We start from the raw sequence: 14262 nt of genomic DNA, 5'->3' as shown, positions 1-14262 counted from the left end.
CTCGAAGGTGAGCACGGGGACCCTCTTTCTTTTCTGTCTTTTCCTTTGTGTCTGTCTGGTAGCCCTGGTGTATGAGGTAGGAACGTCTACTACACTTAGGTCCGACACACTTGCTGTGTTTGCTCGAGTCTGTCTTCGTCTGTTTTAGACTTTGTTCTTGTCTATGTATCCTGCATTTAAGAGAATGGGGAACTTACCATCCCACCGTAAGGAGCCTCAGGTGAGGGCATTAAAATCAGTATTGGTTGCCAGGTGCCTTAAGGTTAAGACTGCTGATCTGGAGGATTTGTGGGATGAGGCCGTGGTGTTGGCTCCTTGGATTTCTCCCAAAAACAGGAGGGAGCCTGACCTCTGGATGAGTGTGCTCTTTCTTGCTTGAAAGTGTGAGGTCGGCTCAGAAGTGACCCCCTCTGTTTCCTTTGTCCCCATCCTGCTACAGCCTCAGGGACAAGCCGTTGTTGAAAGACATCCTGCTACCTACCAATACTTCAGGATAATGGACCAGAGGCCTAATGGCTAATGTTGCACAAATTGCTAATGTGACACCCTGGACCTGTGTTTGATCCCCTTTTTCCTATGCTCTGATTGGGGATATTGTATTATTACTAATGATTCTCTTTAAGTGTTTCCTACAGTGTATTTCCACACTCCAGGCTCTCATGGTATTTCAAGACCCAAAATGTGGCCCTCCTTGGTTTCTTAGGCCTGACTCACAGAAATTCCTGAGGCATAAGTTTGACAGACATTCCTCTTGCCGGGTCAGTGCTTCCAGAGATGCCATCCTTCGAGGGCTGGTAGTCAGTGATGGGTAAGGACCTGTGAGGCAGGATAACCTAAGACAGGCACGGTCTATTATGCTGGATGCTCTCTGAGGCAGGGACAATGAGGCTTGAAGATCCTTCAACTCCTGCTAAACCACATTAAAAAAAAAAAGGTGGCTATGTAGGAGAAACTGCAGGCCAGCCTACGCAGTCGGCAGTCACCCTGCCCAGGTGCCCACACCAGCCACGAGCATGCATGGCAGGCACTTCCTCCCTGAACCAAGCCTGCCTCTATGCCCAGAGACTGCTGATGAAGAGACACCTGGCCGGAGACACCAATGAGGAAAGGACAATGCAGCAGTCAGTCGCCTGAGCCAATGGGATCTTGGGAGGGGGTATAAAGGCAGGCCTAACTTCCTTAATAAATGAGTCTGCAGCATGCTCTGCCACTTGCTGACTCCCAGTGCTGTATTGTTGGTGCTATGTCTTCTCACTCCATCCCCCAATAAGTGTCCAAGCAGTGTCACCTACACACAAAACAAAGAATATTAAAAATCTGCAAAAAAGTCTGGCTAGTATCTAAGCTTTCCCCCTTAGCAAAACATGTTGCTATTGCTTTGTGAGCAGCCAGCTGTTAGGGGCTTGGTCATCCCTGAGAGAGTCAAGGTGCAGTTTCCCTCAACCAGACTGGTGAAGCATAGATAGAGGAGATGGAAGAGTTGTGAATTTGGTTTATATTGAAAGCCAAAATACACATAGACATAAGAAATTAGAATTATACTCATTTTATCCTAACACTAACCAAAGAGCATTTTCATAATTATTTGGTAAGTTTTCAAAACATTTTGTTGATAGAGCAAGGGAGAAAGTTGGCCAAATCCTGACAGTAGCCATATTTTGTTGGGCCTTTGAAATACTGTGAAATATTTGAATTAGTTGCCAGTTGTAGACTGAAGTTTCTGTCCCACATGGTCCTGCAGCTGTTTAGTCCCAAATAAACACACAGAGGCTTATATTAATTATAAACTGTTTGGTCGATGGTTCAGGCTTCTTATTGGCTAGTTCTCTCTTAATTATTAACCCATGTCTATTAATCTGTGTATTGCCACATAGTCTTGGCTTACTGGTGATGCCTGAGCCCCTTTCTTCCTCAGCAGCTACTTGGCATCTCTCTCGTGACTCACTCTCTGTGTTCCTCTTTCCAGAATTCTCCCAGTCTGGTAGCCCTGCCTATACTTCCTGCCTGTCTACATCCTGCCTGTCCATTGGTCAAAACAGCTTTATTCATGCACCAATAAGAGAAGCATATATTCACAGCATACAGAAAGACATTCCCCATCAGCCAGTATTTTAAAATGAGACTTCATGTTACCTAGTCCACTTCATGTATCTAGGTGATAGGTCTGGTCCTTGTGGATTACTTTTTGGTAGTTATTGGAGAGATGTACTGAAAGTGATAATAGCTATTCCCTTATCATGAATCATATTAATTCAAAATTTTAATTGGCAATGAATATTGTTGCAAGTGCCATAGCATTTCTGAATGTTTATTAGGAAATGTGTATAAATAGGTTTATTGTAGTTGAGTTTCTTTTTCTTATGTTTTGAATTTCACTTCAAAATGTTCTTTCTATCTGGCCAGTCTGCTTATGTCAGCAAGGTGACAACCAGGTGGGCTTCTGACCTGCCTGACACTGAAGGCCTCTTGGCAGTGTCTTAAGAAGCCTAATTTTTCTTTAATTTACTAATTTAAAATCAAATTAAGCTAGAACAAATGATTTTGTACATTTATTCACTCTTTACTTGTATATATGTCATTTCAAAATGAATTTTAGTTCAATTATTTAAAAATATCCTTAGTTTTTATTTAAGGTTTTGTTCCAGTGTATGATGGTGTTGTAAAGCTTAGAAAAACCTTTTAAAATTTGAGTTAGTTCCTCGTTGAACAGACATTTGTAAACACTATGGAAAAGGAAATGTTCAACATAGTTCTGTAAATGTATTTGATTAGAAGAGTCACCCCCAGCTTCTGTCATTGTTACTTTGGATCATATCTTAGTCTTCTGTTTCTTTAGAACTTTCATGCAACTCATTGCTCTGAGAAGATAATATTAAATACAGTTGTTTATAAAGAACACAGCATCTTGTTGAAAGTCCAAGATGGGTGAAACAAAATTCTTGCTCCTTAAGAGTTTGCAGTTCAGGGCGGATGAGATGACTCTGTGGGCAAAGTCCTTGTTGTGCAAGCCTTGTGCCCTAGGTTTGATCCCAGGGGCCCACATAAAGGTGGAAGAGAGAAACAACTTCACACAGTTGCTCTCTCACCACCCTGTGCATGCAGTAGCATGCATGTTCCTACCCCATCATATGTTCATGCACAAGCATACAAACATAAAAATAAAATAGGACTTCATAATCTAGTTGGGATTAAGGGTCCAATATGTGAAACTACTCCAATAAGTACTAAAATTAAGTACGAGATCAGGGGAATAGACCCTGGGAGAGTCAACAGGTTGAACGAGAAGACTATAGAAGAATCCTCATGCTCCGGAGTCAACAGGTTGAACAAGAGGGCTATATACTACCCCTCATGCTCTAGTCAATAGGTTGAACGAGAAGGCTAGTTTTACATCTGGTCCTTGACTTAGGTTTTAATGGGCATTGTAGATGAGTCAGAGGGAAAGATTCTTTGCAGTAGGTAACTGAGTGTTTACTTCACAGGGTGGAATGTGGCGGGAGGGATTAGTTTATCGGGGAGGAGCAGATGTGGCTGTCAGATGAGGAGCAATAGAGCATTTTTGTTTTTATTTAATTTTAAATTACTGTAAATGCCTGAAGTGGTGTTGCATGCCTTTAATCTCAGCACTGGGAGGCAAAGGCAGTTTTATCTCTGAGTTTGAAGTTAGTCTGATCTACATAGTGAGTTACAGGACAGCCAGGACTGCATAGAGAAAGCCCTCTCTATATATTAGCATAAGAGATACTAATTATAATATCTTCACATGTGCATATCATGTACTTTGTTAACCCCCCCTTGCTCTCTCATTCCCCCTCTTCCCCCTGGCTCTCTTGCTGTCCCCAAATACTTGCATTTCTATGTTCATAAGATAGCATTTTCAACTTCCTCTGATAGGTAAGGACAAGCTTTTGCTGGTGAGAAACCTGCTAATGGCAGAACTTAAATTGTCTGTTTTTCCTTCCAGGTACTGTGACATGTAGTATTGGAATACATAAGAGATGGAGCTAAGGAGACCAGTTAATGTTGTCATAGCTCAAGGCATGTTATGCTAAAGATATGCAAATATAAGATTTTAGTGAAATGAATGCATTTAGGGAATTTTATGAGGAAAGATGACAAAATTTGAAGACAATTAGATAGAAGTAATGGAATAGAAAGATAAATAGCTCAAATTACAGACACTAAAAGATCTCAAAAGAGTCTTTAGCAAGAAATGGAACCCATCTTGGGCATCAACTTATGGAGGAAAGTGTTATATGTTTCGCTTTAGAAGAGATTTCTGCTTTTTCATGGTCCCTTCTTTCCTTGGTTTTAATTTTGCTTTATTTTAAACAGGCTTAGAGTCAATTTTTTATTTGCATTTGTGTTTGTATGTGTTTGTGTATGCATGTGTGTGTGTTTGTGTTTGGAGCAGCAGCAAGCGCTGTCAACCGCGGAGCCATTTCTCCTGTTCCAGCTGATTTTCTTGATACATAAATACTAGATGACGGGATTTGTGAGTGAGATGAGAGCTGAATGGTGGGCTGCTGGTTTAGTTTCAAAGGACATCAGGTTTTAAGATTAACGAACCACTTAAGTTCTGGCCCAGTTAGCTAGCTGGTTAGAGTGCTGTCACTAAAAGAAAGACTGTGGTTTTGATTCCCTTTTGTTTAATTCTGGATTAGTTATCCTACTCTGTTCCTTGGCAAAAGACTTTGCTTTTAGTTGAGAGCTCATCAGTCTACAAACTCAAGTTCTTGGTTTAGGTGGGGCCAGCGACTGGGAATTTAAGAGAGAAAGGATAAGAAAAATCAATGTATGATTCTAAAATATTCACATGTGTGCAAGCACACTAAAGCCTGTAAGACATGCCTCTAGAGCCCTGAGACCATAATGGATTAGTTTATCTTTTTAGGTTGTTTATTGTTTCTTAATTGACTAATGCAGTCTTTACAAATAAATGTCAAAGACAGGATAAAAAATGACTGAAAATAAATTAAATTCATGTGTCTTAATGTTTAAAAACCGGGTGTAGTTGTGGAAGCAAGTGTAAACAATCCTTTTATTGTTGTCATTACTATGGACAGTATTGCTTTAAACCATAATAGCATATTATTGCATATACTTAAGAGGGACAAAACCATTAATTTTTAATTTCTTGGTGAATAACAGGAACAGTTTTTACTAATTAGCATGTTGGAATCCATTTCAAGGCTGTTCCTCATTTATCATTGAGTGTAGGAGTCAATGTCTTTATTGCTTTCAACAATTGTAAAATGGGAAAAGAAAGACAGCTTTCTTCTCTTTTATGGACAGGCAAGCTCTTGGTTAGCCTAAGTATAAACACATCATTAAACAGCAATGGCAGCCAAGTTTCCCTGGGAGGGAATAATGACTTCACAGCTTATAAACTTGGCACTGCCACACACTGCCTGTCTGCAGCCTTGACCATGTGAAATGTATTCCTAAGTCCCTCTCTGGGAGGGTTTGGGATCCAGACAAATGCCAAGCAAATGGGGGAGTCAGGCCTGATGGTTGGGGCGAGATGACACTTATCTATTTCTTTGAAGATAAAAACACCTATTTTACTTCCTTTATTCTTTGATGTTTTCATGCATGTTAATAATGCAACTGGTCACACACATTTTTCATCTTCTTGTTCTCTCTAACATCCACTAACTCCTTTCTTGCCCTCTACCTCCATGCCACTTCCATGTCTGTTGGTTTGTTTTGCTTTGTGATTTATTGTTTAACTAGGGCTGCCTGGATGGGCATGGGTGTGGCACTGGAGAATGAGTAAATCACCAGTGGCTACATCGCTGAGGACAATGACTTCATTTCTCCAGCAGTCTGAGACTGCCAATAAGTCCCTAGGGAGGGCTGGGACCTGTGAGTCCCTTCTCTGTCTATGCAAATGTATGAGCTCAGGTCTTGTGCAAACCTATGTAGGTACGACAACGGATGAGTTATATGCACGGCACAGTGTTTTACAGCTCTCTTCATGGTATGGCTTTTGCATTCTTTACACCTTTCCTCTGAAATGTTCCCTGGATCCTGGCGGGGGTAATATAGGTGTAGTATTTAAAATCGAAAACAGTCACTTATTTTCAGCATCTCAATACACCATGTGTCTCTTCGTTGTTTCCATTCGCTTCAATGAGAACTTTCACTGATTAAAGTTGAGGGCAGCACTAGTCTATGGACATAATTTTTTAGGAGGCTATTTGACAACACCTTCATTTAACAAAGTCAAAGTAGTGATTCCCTTTGGTGTCTCTGACCTCCCTAGCCATGGGCTTTGACCAGGTCCTCAGTACTTAGCATTAACTCCCTCTCGTAGAGAAGGCTTCACTCAGAACCAATCAGTTGGCTATCCCAATAACAGTCATACCACTATTATGCCAGTAGGCTTATCTTCTCTGGAAATTTGGTATTATAGCATGCAAAGTCTAAAGCCATTAACTTTTTCCCCTTTAGCTTCCTGCATACCACTTCTGGAATTATGAAAGCTAGCTGACTAGGAAGAAGCTTCTAGGAGCTTGTATCTTCAACAACAAAGATATCAAAGTGGCAAACCTGCCACTACACAGAGTACAAATATTAAGATATAGATTGAGAACTGGCCTGAACTAAGAATGGAACAAGGATACAGTTTGGAGTAAAGCAAAAGGACTCCAGGTTTCAGAGTAGGAGTGGCTGTGACTTGCTTTTGACTGCTGACTGAAGAATTCTGCATCGCCTAGTTTAGTTTGATGTAATAAACCAAAACCAAAAAAGCGCCCTAAATCATTAGTGAAACTGCTTTATTTCCTTTTCTAAAAAGTAGCAAAACCCAAAATCCAACCAAAACATGCATTAAATATGCATTTTGGTCCTTGTTACACATCTTTAGAAGACAGCTAAGGGCCTTCTGCACATCTGCAGAGTTGCCTTCTGCTGCTGAGCGTGGAGACGGGTTTGGAATGACTTTCTTGCAGAGCAGTCTCCGGTCAGGATATTCTGTCTTTTGCACATTTATTCATAATAGCCCCTCAGATGATGGAGCTGTGCAATAGTGTCAGATTGAATAAAGTTCCTGAACGCCATGAGACAGAACAGAAAAGAGCTATTTGAGAAAAGTGAGCAGTTAAGAATAAACTTTCAGCTGCAGAGGCATGAATCAGACTAAAATAACCCAACTAATCATGGCTAGGTTACTTTTCTGAATTGTGAATTCCTTTTGGGAAATAAGGGAATTCAATTGGGATGCATGGGCTCACACAAAAGTTTATGGTGCTCACTTCACCATCTTGAATATGTTTAAAATTATCCAAGAACTTACAAAGGGACACCTACAAAAATAAAATACATCACCTTTCTGTTCACTTAAAGAGGTTGAGCTGAAGTCACATTTACTCCAGAATCCTGTGATATGTTCTGTAGTTCTGCAAGATTAAGCTAGGATTATTTCAAGTTGGTTTTAGGAAACTTAGCAACAAAATTTTTTTACTCTGGGAGGAGTTTTAAAACCAGTAGCACATTCTTGAATGTGTGCCCTTTGCCAACTTATGTGGGCTATCTTATAGAATATAGTGAGGGACTTCATGTTTGCTAGTGATTTGGAATCTTTTTGTATATAAATGTCAGGTCTCCACATATAATATGAATGACATATATCTGCATGAACAATCCTACCGCAGCCAGCAGCAGTGCTTTTAGATAACAATGTAGCATTTTCCCACAGGAATCTCCCTCTAAGAGACAGGTGAGTTGTGGTTCCTACTCGTAAAACCTTAAGTCTCTGCCTCGGATTCTACTGTAGTCCTCCAACCAGACTTGGTTTCAGAGTGAGATGGTCAGTCAGGATCAATTTGTAAATGGCTCTTAAGTCTGCACTTCCAAGACTGCTTTATATGACAACATGGTTGGCAGCAGCAAGGAGTTCTGACATTCTGGATTTATACACAAGCAAAAAAGGAAAAAAAATCACGGTTTGTGAGCAGAAAGTTCCAGCACAGTCTAGAAGGTACCAAAAGTGGCAGAAATGGATGATTGTTTATTTAAAAAGTTTACCAATGGCTGGATGAGAGTACTGTCAAGATTTGACACTGGGATGTTGGGAAGTTCTTGCTTTCCATGGCAACCACAGAAACGTCTTTGTCAATCTGATTGCAGTAGTAGTAACTGAGAGATGCTCACGACAGCTGGAATTTTGTGGCTGAGCTCAACTCCAGTGTTATTAGATAAAATGGCAGTGGTAAGACATAGATACTTACTTTCATTCTGAGAATACTAGTGCAGAATTTGAATTAAAAATAAGTCACCTGACATGTTGGAAGTTGTCCTCAGGCACAGACCTGCTGGGTCTAGCTTTTCCCATTAGGTATAGGGACTGACTATAACTACTGTTTGTGAAGAGAACATGTAAAAATAAAGCAAGAAGCCTAGAAACTATTGATTTATCTCATGTAATGAGTACAGCTATCTGAGTTGTGGTCTTTTAATGCATTAAAAAATTCTATGCCTATTTTTAGCTTGCTTTAAAAATACTTTACAAATCTTTTAAGTTTTTACTTTATTTTTATTTTATGTGTATTGTTTTGTTTTTTTGTTTTTTGACTGTGTGTATTTGTATGCCACAAGTGCATGTCATGCATGCCTGCATGCCTGGTACCCATGGAAGCCAGAAAAGGACATTGGATCCCTTGGTACTAGAATTAGAGACGATTGTGAGCTGCCATGTGAATGCTGGGAACCGAATCTCAGTCTGCTGGAAGAGGAGTCAGTGCTCTTAACCACAGAGTCCTCCCTCTAGTGCCCCATATCTTATCATTGAGAACAATGTAGTGTAAAAGAAAAGGCCACAGGAGTCTAAAATATGTGAATTCAAATCCTAGTTTCTTCATAGACTGTGTTATGCTGGTGAAGATAATTTACCTCTCCGAATCTCCGTGTCTTCATTATTAATGGGAATAATGGTGCCATCCTTGCCTGTGTAACCTGCAAGTATGGTATATTAGTACTTGTTATTCACTAGTAGATCTGGAATCCGACAAATAATGTTGTATAAAGCAATGAGCTTTCAAAGGGGAAATTAATTTCCCAGGGAGCATTTCTCAACTGAGAACACTGTTCATAAATAAGGACGATCTGTTTTCTCAACACAGCACCCTTTGTATGTTATCTGAGTGGCATGGTTAGGCTCTGCAGAGACCCTGAGATGAACAATCTAGATTTGCTGCATTGGAGAACATACCCTACCTTAGGGGCTCACTCCCTCAGCAGGGCACCTAGGGGGCTCCCTCCTGCAGGGCACCTAGGGGGCTCCCTCCTGCAGGGTACCTAGGGGGCTCCCTCCTGCAGGGCACCTAGGGGGCTCCCTCCTACAGGGCACCTAGGGGGCTCCTCCTGAAGGGCACCTAGGGGGCTCCTCCTGCAGGGCACCTAGGGGGCTCCTCCTGCAGGGCACCTAGGGGGCTCCCTCCTGCAGGGCACCTAGGGGGCTCCCTCCTGCAGGGCACCTCATTCCTCAGTGTTGTTTACTATCTATTTGTTGACAGCATGGCCAGTGTGAGCTTCAACTACACAAAAACGATGTTTAGGCTTTGTTAAGGATGTTTTTGTTGTTCTTTTAAAGAAAACTAGTAAGTTGAAGAGAAAGCAGGCTGACAACTTTCTCCAGTATATATCCATGAAGTATATATATATAATAAATATATAAAATTATTTTATATCATTTACAAGATAATACATTATTTATACTCATTCCATATAATATTATAATATAAACATATGTAATAAGTATATATATGTGTATATATATGCATATATATATATATTTGTTGTTGTTGTTTCCTGACCTCACTATGTTTTCCAGGTTGATCTTGAACTCATGGGCTCAGTGATCCTTTGGCTCCAGCCTCCCAGTAGCTGCTAAGACATGTATACACCACCCTGCCATTTCCTTTCTTTCTTTTAAGTGTGTGGATTTCCTCCTAGAATGCTTTGGGAAATTAATTACCATTCTTACCAGTGATAAGTGACTCCATCAGTATCTACATAGCATTTCACAACCATTTCTCATCAGGAAAGGCACCCTTAAGATGCATCCACCAGGGAGCCCTTGAACCCCAGACTGATGGCTGAGAGGCCAACAGGGGACTGATCCAGACTCCATGAATGTAGTGTCAGTGAGGAGGCCTCAGAAATCTCTGGGGCCTTGGGTAGTAGATCAGTGTTTACCATGGCGTACGAATGAACTTTGGGAACCTGTTCTATATAGAGGGGTGCTCTCTTGGCCTGGACACATGGGGGAGGGCCTAGGTCCTGCCCTGGATGAAATGACACACTTTAGAGATTCCCTCCCCCAGAAGGAGGACCTCACCCTCCCTGGGGAGTGATATGGGGATTGGGTGGGGGGCTGAAGGAGGACTGGTGGAGGGACAAGGGGGAGGGGTGGGAGAGAGGGAGCTGGGATTGACATGTGAAGCATGCATGTTTCTAATTTAAATAAAAACATATATTGAGAAAAAAAGATGTATTCTCCTTCGGGGGAAGCTGTACTGTGTAGTAACACCCCTGGTTCTGGGCATGTGAACATTGAGAGCTTTGAACTCCTGGAGGTACAGGGTCTTCTGATGGGGCCTTTGTGAAAGTTGGCTGTATTAATGTGGTTTTGCCACCACTGCAGTGACTTCTGTTTTATCCTGGGCATTTATAAGTGCTGGTACAAACCCACTGTCTTACCAGGTAGTTTGTTTAGCTACATTCAAGTGTTCATATGTGTGTGGGTTAATATCAGTGTTTTCTATTCGATTCATTGGTCTACCTGTCTATTTTTGTGCCAATAGCAAGCTGTTTTCAGGACTATTGCTTTATAATAGAGCTTGAAGTCAGGGATGGTGATGCCTCTGGACGTTTCCTTGTTGAACAGGGTTATTTTGGCTATCCTGGGTCTTTTGTTTTTCCATATAAAGTTGAGAATTGTTCTTTCAAGGTTTGTGAAGAATTGTGCTGGGATTTTAATGGGGACTGCATTGAATCTGTAGATTGCTTTTAGCAAGATTGCCATTTTTAATATGTTGATCCTATCTATCCAAGAGCATGGGAGATCTCTCCATTTCTGGTGTCTTCTTTAATTTCTTTCTGTAAAGACTCAAAGTTCTTGCAATGCAGGTCTTTCACTTGTTTGGTTAGGGTTACCCCAAGGCATTTTATGTTGTGTGTGGCAATTGTAAAGGGTGATGTTTCTCTGATTTCTTTCTCAGCCACTTCATCTGTATATAGTAGGGCTACTGATTTTCTTGAGTTGATCTTGTATCCTGCCACCTTGCTGAAAGTATTTATCAGCTGTAGGAGTTCCCTGATACAGTTTTTTCGGTCACTTATGTAAACTATCCTATCATCTGCAAATAGTGAAAGTTTGACCTCTTCCTTTCCAATTTGTATTCCCTTGATCTCCTTTTGTTGTCATGTTGCTCTGGCTAGAACTTCAAGAACAATACTGAAGAGGTATGAAGAGAGTGGACAGCCTTGTCTTGTTCCTGATTTTAGAGGAATTGCTTTGAGTTTCTCTCCATTTAGTTTAATGTTGGCTAGCTGTATAAAGCTTTTATCATGTTATGTATGTTTCTGTTATCCTTGATCTCTCCAAGACCTTTATCATGAAGGGGTGCTGGATTTTGTCAAAGGATTTTTCAGCATCCAGTGAGATGATCATGTGATTTTTGTTTCTCAGCTTGTTTATATGGTGGATTACACTGATGGATTTTCGTATGTTGAACCAACCCTGCATGCCTGGGATGAAGCCTGCTCGATCATGGTGGATGAGTTTTCTGATGTGTTCTTGGATCCGATTTGCCAGTATTTTATTGAGTATTTTTGCATCAATGTTCATGAGGGATATTGGTCTGAAGTTGTCTTTCTTAGTTGTGTCTTTGTGTGGCTTGGCTATCAAGGTTATTGAAGCCTCGTAGAAAGAGTTTGGCAAAGACCCTTCTGCTTCTATTGCGTGGAATACTTTGAGGATAATTGTTATAAGCTGATCTTTGAATTTCTGGTAGAATTCTGCACTGAGGCCATCTGGACCTGGGCTTTTTTTTTTTTTTTGGGTTGGGAGACTTTTGATGACTGCTTCTATTTCCATAGGGTTTATAGGTCTATTTAAATTGCTTCTCTGTTCTTGACTTAATTTTGGCAGGTGATATCTATGCAGAAAATTGTCCATTTCCTTTAAATTTTCGAATTTTGTGGTGTTCATATTTCCAAAGTATGACCTGATGATTCTCTGGATTTCCTCAGTGTCTATTGTTATGTCCCCCTTTTTATTTCTGATTTTGTTATTTTGTATGTTTACATTCTGCAGTTTGGTGAGTTTGGATAACAGTTTGTCTATCTTGTTGATTTTCTGGAAGAACCAACTCTTCGTTACATTGATTCTTTGTATCCTTTTCCTAGTTTCTACTTTATTGAGTTCAGCCCTCAATTTGAGGCGTCTACTCCTCTTGAGTGAGTTTGCTTTTTTTTGTTCTAGAGCTTTCAGTTGTGATGTTAAGTCTCTAGTATGACTATTCTCCAGTTTCTTCATGTGGACACTTAGTACTATGAACTTTCCTCTTAGCACTGCTATCAAAGACAAAAAGCATACTTTATTCTCCTTTCTCAAAGTCCTATGCATTGTTCATGGGACAGAGTTCTTTAAGAATATCATAAGAATCTCAGGCTACTGCTGAGGAAACTGATACTGATGAAAAACATGTGCTTTCTTGTTTTTGCAGTTCAGGTAGGTTCTGTGCTCTCAGTGCTGGGTGTACTGCCGGAAGCAGAAGGGGAGGTGTTGCTCTGAAGTATGCAAAAGTCAAATTTAGTCAAACCTAGAGTCCAGGACTTGAGTGCTCGCAACCCTGTCATGTTTGGGATATGCGAAAGCACCAGCAGGTTTCTGCCAAGACTGGCTCTTTTCTGATGTTTCCTCCACTTCATCCAAGAGGCACTTGGTGCAGAACAGACCTTCTATCTGTGTGTTTAGAGTCACAAGGCAGCACACTGTGCTCACCAGGATTGGCGTGTCACTGTTGCTTTGACTCAAATTCCATTCTAACTTTTTCCTACTTCAAAGAGTTCAGTTCTGAGAAAGTGGATTCAACTTAGGGCACAAAGAATTAAAGGATTTTTTCTGCACTGAATTTTAGTCAAGTCATTTCTCTAAATGCACTGACTACTTCATAGGCATAATTTAAGGAATACTGAAAGCTGTCTACCTCCACTATGTCAGTGGGATATTCTGTAGTTACTCATCAAGTATTTATTGAATGACCAAGGGAGCAGTCACATTTTGGTAAGTACTTGAGCAAACATATTAAAGGTTAATAGGTCTGGGGATTTGAAAGATGCCTTAGTTTTATCCAGGAAAGAACTTAGACATAGGAAGAACTGGGGTTGGTCATTAGGCAAGCATATTTTTTTTTCTGGTGGAAGAGCAGGTGTCTTATTGGATTTGAATACTACGGCTGGACCTGGAGATGCCTCTTGCACATCTAAAAGCTTCTGGTACAGACAGATTTCCCTGGAGGACAGTACTGTGGAATGTGTGTACTGCAACTCCATGGCATGGCCTGTGCTGAGGAGGGGTGTTTACATACTGGGCATCACAAATTTGATCAAACTGCCCAAATTCACGATGCAGTTGACACTGTAAAGCTGGACTATTGCTTAACCTGAAATGGATACACATAAAGCAGTATTCTCAACATAACTGCAAACATCCTAAACCTTCATTAACCTGAGAAGCAACTAAGAGCCCAGGCATCTTCAGCCACTTGTTAAGTGTTTATGGGATGCCTGCTACAGGCACTGGGCAAATTCATGGGGAACAAATACTGATGAGCTATCGTTTGACTGATACATTCATAAATAAGGATGAAAAAGTGTGACAAATCCTGCAATTGTGGTACAAAATATTGTATGCAGGAGAAAGAGAAAATAAAGTACTGGCTAACAAGACTGGAAGCTTTCCAGTTTGAAGGGTCATATTGGCTACCTAGTTCACTTACAGCAGTGATTCTCAACCCGTGGCTTGCAACCCCTGAGTCAACTGACCCTTCCACAAGAGTTACCTAAGACCGCCAGAAATTTCAGATATTTAGCATATTTGAGTTACTCTCTTGGCTCACTTAGTTTGTTGTCAATGAAGTTCGCAGGTCTGTTTTACATCTTTAGGATTTTGTCCTTAGTTACAGCTGTTTTGGGGAATGTGCTTAACAAACATGAATATTAAGTAATACCTCATAGGAGATGTGATCAGGA

The 14262-nt window shown here is 40.7% G+C and overlaps 1 long non-coding RNA gene across 2 annotated transcripts in view; it reads left to right on the top strand.

Annotated features, from left to right (window-relative positions):
* LOC110342147 overlaps positions 1–14262 on the top strand; it is a 69981-nt gene that overhangs the window by 386 nt on the left and 55333 nt on the right. The window lies entirely within an intron of this gene.

This window comes from Mesocricetus auratus, unplaced genomic scaffold (assembly GCF_017639785.1).
Source record: "Mesocricetus auratus isolate SY011 unplaced genomic scaffold, BCM_Maur_2.0 Super-Scaffold_100008, whole genome shotgun sequence".
Lineage (NCBI taxonomy): Eukaryota > Metazoa > Chordata > Mammalia > Rodentia > Cricetidae > Mesocricetus > Mesocricetus auratus.
The sequence above is the reverse complement of the archived record's forward strand: the minus strand, read 5'-3'. Positions and strand labels throughout refer to the sequence as shown.